Genomic DNA, 7,678 nt, shown 5'->3' with positions numbered 1-7,678 from the left:
ATTGGCATGCACTTGAGAGAGTTATGCGCTATTTGAAAGGCACCGCGAGCTATGGGATTCACTACACCGGGTATCCAAGGGTACTGGAGGGTTATAGTGACTCAAACTGGATATTGATGCTGATGAGATTAAGGACACAAGTGGTTATGTTTTTACACTTGGTGGTGGCGCTGTTTCCTGGAAGTCTTGCAAGCAGACCATCTTAACAAGGTCAACTATGGAAGCAGAACTCACAACATTAGACACTGCCACTGTTGAAGAAGAGTGGCTTCGTGAACTCTTGATGGACTTACCTATGGTTGAAAAACCAATACCCCCTATCCTGATGAACTGTGATAATCAAACTGTGATCGTCAAGATAAACAGTTCTAAGGACAATATGAAGTCCTCAAGGCATGTGAAGAGGAGACTAAAATCTGTCAGAAAATTGAGGAACTCCGGAGTTATTACGTTAGATTATATCCAAACGTCGAAAAACTTGGCAGATCCCTTCACAAAGGGTCTATCACGTAATGTGATAGATAATGCATCGATGGAGATGGGTTTGAGACCCACTGCATGAGTTGTCCATAGTGGTAACCCACTCTATGTGATCGGAGATCCCGTGAAGTAGAAGTGGGAGACAAGTTGTTGGTCAACTGGGAGGAGAGTATCCCTATATTAATTATCCCACTCCATGAAGATGCAATACTCTCCTGATCTGCATGGCAGGTTGATACTTATCTTAATGTGTTCCAAGTGGCTTATTCGGGTAAGCAGAGATGTTGTCCTGCAGAACATCTTCTGAGGAACACACCTATATGAATTTGACTGTTAACGTCGCAGTCTGTGAGAATTGGGTGTTCTCTAATAAATTCATGAAAGGCCCTGGAGTATGACGTATATGCTCCACCCGCGGGGAAGCCTTGCGGCAGCCCAGTACCGGTCAAGAATTTATGTGAAACTAGTTTCACAGAAAACTTGTAGTTTAAGGCATAGTCCACTATTCAAGTTGTGATCTAGTGTAGCATAAATTTCTAAGTGGAAGTTCAACTTCACAGTCTCCACTAAGCACCGATATATAAAACAATGTTTTGGAACTAAAATGATGATGTGTGTCATAAAAACAGAACGGTGGAAGTTGCATGGCAATATATCTCGGAATGATTATGGAAATACCATAATAGGTAGGTATGGTGGCTGTTTTAAGAAATATATAAGGAGGCTTATGTGTGATAGAACGTATTATATCACGGGGTTTGGATGCACCGGAGAAGTTTGCACCAACTCTCGAGAAAGGGCGATGTACAGTAACAAAGAGGCTAGCAAATTACGGAAAGGTGAGAGTGCATGTAATCCATGGACCAACACTAGTCATAAAGAACTAAAATACTTATTGCGAAAGTTTATTAGCCCTCGAAGCAAAGTACCACTATGCATGCCCTTAGGTGGATAGATTGGTACTACTATGCATGCTCCAACTTCTTAGCATAACAAGAGACCATACGTGCATGCTTCGGGAATCACAAACCTTAACACCAATATTCTTACTAAACCACAATTATTCACTAGTACCTCCCACATATTACCATCTTAATATCGCAAAACTATTGCAAGGAATCAAACCTATCATATTCAGTGATCTACATGAAAGTTTTTATTATATCCTTCTTGAATAACTATCATACTAGGACCAATTTCATAGCTCGTGCATATTGCCATTACTATTTATCAACCTCTCCAAATGACATAAGTGAAGCATGAGAGTGCAAGTATTTCTTTAAAATATAACCATCGATGTGATGTAAAAAATATAAGTGAAGCACTAGAGAAACTACCTAGCTCACGGATATAAGTGAAGTATAAAGATTATTCTAACAAAATCACGAATGGGTGCGTGTCCCTCTCAAAATGTGTGTCCAGAAAAGATGATTGTGGCAAACTAAAAAACAAACAAAGCAAAGACTCATATAATACATGACGCTCCAAGCAAAACTCATATCATGTGATGAATAAAAATAGAGCTCCAATCTTAGGCTCTTGCCACTCTCAATTCCTTCATCCATCGCGAGATCTCACTTAAAACTTGAAAACTTCGTCACACAAAACTCAACAGAAACCTTCGTGAGATCCGTTAGTATAACAACCAAATCACCAACTTTAGGTACTGTTATGAACCCATTCATATTTTATTATTGCATAATACCTACTGTATTCCAACTTCTTCATGACTTATACCCCCCGATACTAGTCTCACTACACTGGGTATTTCAGACAACCAACTAAACGGTGCAATTCCATAGTCCACCCTGATATTGGAGAATCCGCATAGTCTTGGCCTCAACGGAAATAATATGTGTGGCCCCATCCCGTTTCAGATTGCCATGCTCAAGAATATACAAAGATTGTTCCAATATGACAACGGATTCTCTGGTTTCATACCAGAGAGCACTGATAACCTAACCAAGTTAGAACTCATGCTACTATCTCACAACTAACTATCATCAAATATACTGCCAAGTTTGTTTCATCTTGATTGCCTCATCCAACTACATCTATCACATAATTTATTGACCAGTGCATTACCAGTTGATATAGGTTCTTTGGAACAAATTTGCAACATGGATCTCTCTTCCAACTGCTTGGTTGGTAGTATCCCGGAGTCGATTGGACAGCTGCAAATGATAGAGTAAACTTATCACACAATTCATTCTATGATTCACTTCTACTCAGCTTGCAAACTTTGGATCTATCACATAGCAGTCTCTCTTGTACAATAACAGAGTACCTTGTCAATTTCACCATTCTAACTAGCACTACTAGGAAAAAGCCTAGTAGTGGCACGGGGCCCAACGCTACTACTATCGTGCCACAGCTAAAAATTTAGTAGTAGCACGGGTGTCACCATGCTCTACTAGCAAGAAGTTAGTAGTAACGCAGGTGCCACCCGCGCTACTACTATTTCGCGCCCGCACTGCTACAAACGAAATAAATGTAGCATGCAGTTTTTTTCCGCGCTTCTACTAACTAATTAGGAATTTAAAAAATTCACCAACCATTTTATGCATACAATTCTACAACTAAAACAAACCCAGAAATGTGATCCAGTTACCAATGTAGAATCGATTAGTATCATCACAAGCATACAACCGAGTACTTAATTTATCGCAATGTAAACATAGATATCACACGCACATCACAGTTTGGGCAAGGCAATACAAGTTCGATGGAGAAGCTTCTCGCGACGCGCTACTAGCTACTATGCCCAGTAGTTGTCGTGCAGCCTGGGAGAGACACGCTACTACTAAGCGAGGCCCACCAGATGGCCTCGTCTATCCATAGTAGTAGAGCAGGGTGTCCCACCTATGCTACAGCTATCCACTTAGTAGTAGCGCGGGTTTAACACACGGCGCTCCTACTACTATCTGTCCGGTGTCCTTTAATTTTTTATGAATACCTTGAGAACGGTTATGGGGCCCCTGAAAAGGCATCACGGAAGAGTAACGTCTTCATCTATGACATTATTCTCCTTTAAGTCTTCACTAGAAGGAGACCCACGGCACAGATGATATTTTTACTGGAGATCTAACCCTCAAGTAGTGGTTACTGAGGCATTCCCTACAAAACTTGTTTGTGTTGTGCACGATCAACTATTGCAAGGATCTTCCGCAAGCTGCAGTTTTGAAAGCTTTCTTATGCCGATGTTTGAGTTGTGTTTGCTCTGCTCCAGTGACTCGCTAGCCCAGATGATGACTATGAGCAATGTAGTCATAGCTCTGAATAAGACAAAGTGGATTACACCAAATGGCGGATTCCAACCAGTGATTGATCATCCTTGCCTCTATGTATGGGCATATTTCTTCAGCTTCAAAACTAACAATAACACCCAAGCTACAAAAACTACTCACCTCTTCTACAGTTCGAAGTCTTTGACGGATGAAACGTAAAGTCAATTTATCATGCTTGTTCAGCTATATAATTTCTGCTGAGAAGGTTTGTACCTATACATCGAGCAAAGTCTCTTCTTTATTTATTCCTTTGTAAAAGGAAAGCTGCCATTGTACGTACACCTTTTTGGGACGGCACAGCACTTCCTCTTGAGTATTGGCTTTTTTTTCGATAAGCTGCACCCCAATCATGTTCAGATAGAAGATTAGGCCGAAAAACCATACTACGCCCACATCTAGCTAATCTAGACCTTTTTTTAGGGAAGCTAATCTAGATCTTCATTGCACCTCTTTTACGGTGGCAATTACATGCATTACGCATGTTTCAGCACAGCAACCCAACACAAACCAACCGGGAGCAGGCCCACAGCGGGACAATATAACCATCAAACGACCCACCCTGCCGAGCCTAAAGCCGTAAGGTGAGAGGCAAGGCACATACATAAGAAACCGCGCCACCGCGTAGCACAAAACACAGAACGGTAGTTGCTTGCGCAAATAGCGAGTGTCTTCTTCCCTCTATGTTAGCACTAATCTTGATTTATGTATCTGCATGTTTATTTTCAGTTTACATGTAGCTTAGCCAGACTAGTGAGTTGTTGTCCAGTGAGAATTCAGCAGAGACGCAAGGACAGTGAGATGTCAGGCGGCTGCACGAAGCGGTGGGCAAGACGTGATGCTGTGGTGCTGCACGAAGCGCACGGCCGTGAGAACCGGCAAGGCGCGTGGTGGGCTGGAGCACTTGACGTATCTGTTTGGAGCTGAGGAGAATCAGCAACTTGGTTAGTTAGTTAGCACATGAATAGGAATGGATTGCATCGTGTGCATGTTAGAGGTTGTTAGCTAGCTTCATGCAAGTAGATAGGTGTGGCGTTGAGAAGAGGTTGCGCAAGTGCTGTGCATGGCATGCGTGTAGGTAGTGGAGTAGTGGGTCAAAGTGGCGTGAGTTTGCATGGCATGGTTGCCAAAAGCTTTGTGTATATATATACTATCCATTGAGAAATGAAAATGAGCCATGGCATGGTTGCCACAATTAATGTAGTCTTTGTAGTCACCAGGGAGTGTCTCTTTGCAAAGCAAAGTTGTTTCTCTCTTGGTGGATGGGTGTGTGCGTGTGTGTCCAGGTCTAGTGTGTCCTTAAGAGTAACCTTGACAGAAACAAGAAACAAGAGGAAGAGAGAGTTATGAGGTAGAAGAAGAGTGGCGCTGCGAGAGGCCGCGCCAACAAACTAGAGTACAGTTGCTAATCTGTGTGATGTTCATCTTGTATCTACTTCACTTTTACCGATATAATTTTCAAGATTATGCACCATCCTTTTCTTTGATCAAAATACCATGCGTTACTATCCATTCTACTCCCTCCGTTCCTAAATATTTGTCTTTCTAGACATTTCAAATGACTACTACATACAGATGTATGTAGACATATTTCAAAGTATAGATTCACTCATTTTGCTCCGTATGTAGTCACTTGTTGAAATGCCTAGAAAGACAAGTATTTAAGAACGGAGGGAGTAGTAGTGATCATATATCATCCATTCGTACCAACCCATATTTCCACAAATGGCCCGATGGCCTCTTGGGCCAAGACAGCCCTAAATAACAAAATGTTATGGATTAGCAGCAAAAATATGGTGTCCATCTCCCTTCTAATCCATATTTTCACACATGGGCCTATGGACTCTTTGTCCTAGTAGTAATTAGCAAGAAATCAATGGCATCCAATTATAGTACTTTATATAAAAAGGTTTCAAATTAAGAGTAGTAATTTGCCTCGCTGCATTTGGGGCAATCAATTAAGAATAATATCAAATTAGTGTGGAATTAATGGCCGCTATGAATTCTGTATCTTGCTAGAAATGAATAGGTCATGCATCTATATAAGAAAGACCAAACAATGATCCCACAATATATGAATGAGGTTCTGTTAGAAGGCAAGCCAAATAAGAAAGGAGTACCAAGCCTCTCCATCTTCTTGCTCCCTATATCTCCTATCGATAATGGCACTTCTCAGTAAGGATAGCACGGTTATGTTCCTAGCAGCTCTTGCTGTCATGGCCATGGCTATGATAGTTTTGTCATCATCCTACGCACAAGGTAAATACGACGTTATAGATATCAGTAAATACATATACATATTTTTGTCCCCATATTCCAAGTTGACCTACTTGTATGTAGAAGTATCACAATTAACTAATATTTATTTGCAGCCGATTATTGCCACCAGATCGTACCATGCAACGAGTCGACTTGCAGCAATTTCTGCTCGAAGAATAACTTCAAGAACTTTGTGCCGAATTGCCTGCCAGGAAGGATGTATGACTACTGCTGCTGCAACATAACCAGGGGGCTAGACTTTTGATCATAATATCCGTAGATGGAAATTAATATAGTATGGAGCATCTTCTGCTTGAAAATTACATGTAATCGTGAATGTGGAATGGAGAGATAATAATATTGCTCCGCATAATTTTATTTGTTGGGGAGATGCTTTGTATGATTATTAATCACAACATTCTTGGGTTTTCAAACACAAGAAGCAGAAAACAATCTCGCACGGAACAAGATATATATAACTGGATTGAACCCAGTAAAAAACAAGCCTTGCTAAGGGTCCCCTGACCCAGCCCAACACAAATTCCAACCAAATGATTTTCACAATTAATGGCGTAAATAAGGAATGTATCAAGTGAAGATGTCGGAGCACAAACTCCTGCGCAAGCTTTAAATTCCTGCGACTTTGCCCTGTAGTTTCTCTAACTCTCCTATTTATTTTTTTGGTGTTGGGCTGGATAATTAATTCATGGGAGAGGGTGACAAGCAAGGTATTTTCGGCAAAATTTCAGAAATTTTGCATTTTTTTAGTGGATCCCAAAATCCACCCTCTTAAAACTATAGTTTTGGTTTGTGCTAGCAGAACGTAGGAAACAACTCGAACATTGAAAATGCCTAAAAAAGCGGGAAACACTTGAAATTTACAAGAACCATATTGTATACACAAAATCCACAAGAATAAATCTTTTTGTAGATAAATTTACTTACATGATCTCTATTACAAGCACAAGTACCCGAGAAGAGCTAAGTGGGTGCAGAGACGTACACCTATTATTTTTGTGAAGAAGAGTTGAACTCTAAATTAATTTTATCATTTATTATGGTAACTGTGTGCAGTGGAATAGGCAGGAGTTTTGGATTCATTGTACAGACGTACCCCTCACATATTCATTAAGCATGTCCACATTCCACATCCTTTCTTTTTGAAAGGAACACGAAACTGTATTCCATTAGATAGCTTGGTTGGACAGATCGTCAGCTACACAATCTGATATAAAGATTGGAAACTGGCCAAGCCTAATTTCATAGGTACCTACACTTATGAGTTATGACTATGCCATGCGCAGCTAACATGTGCACAACTTGATTACACATTCTTGGACAGTGTTTAACACAAACATTCATGAACCCAACTCTAAACTGAAACTTGATGTCTCTGAAGGTAGCATCTAATTGAGAGAGATCATAAGCATCAGAGGTGACAGTTTGCTTCAATATTATCACTAGTGCAGAACTGGGCTATAGCACCGGTAGTGCCGGTTCGGTAACCGGCACTAAAGTGTGGGGACTAAAGCCCCCCCCCCCCCCCCCCCCGCCGCTTTAGTACCGGTTCCACACGAACCGGCGCTAAAGGGCAACCACGTGGCACGAGCCAGCTCCGGGGGCGCGTAGGACATTAGTACCGGTTGATAACACCA

This window comes from Triticum aestivum, chromosome 7A, assembly GCF_018294505.1.
Source record: "Triticum aestivum cultivar Chinese Spring chromosome 7A, IWGSC CS RefSeq v2.1, whole genome shotgun sequence".
NCBI classification, from domain to species: domain Eukaryota; kingdom Viridiplantae; phylum Streptophyta; class Magnoliopsida; order Poales; family Poaceae; genus Triticum; species Triticum aestivum.
This window is presented reverse-complemented; position numbering follows the sequence as displayed.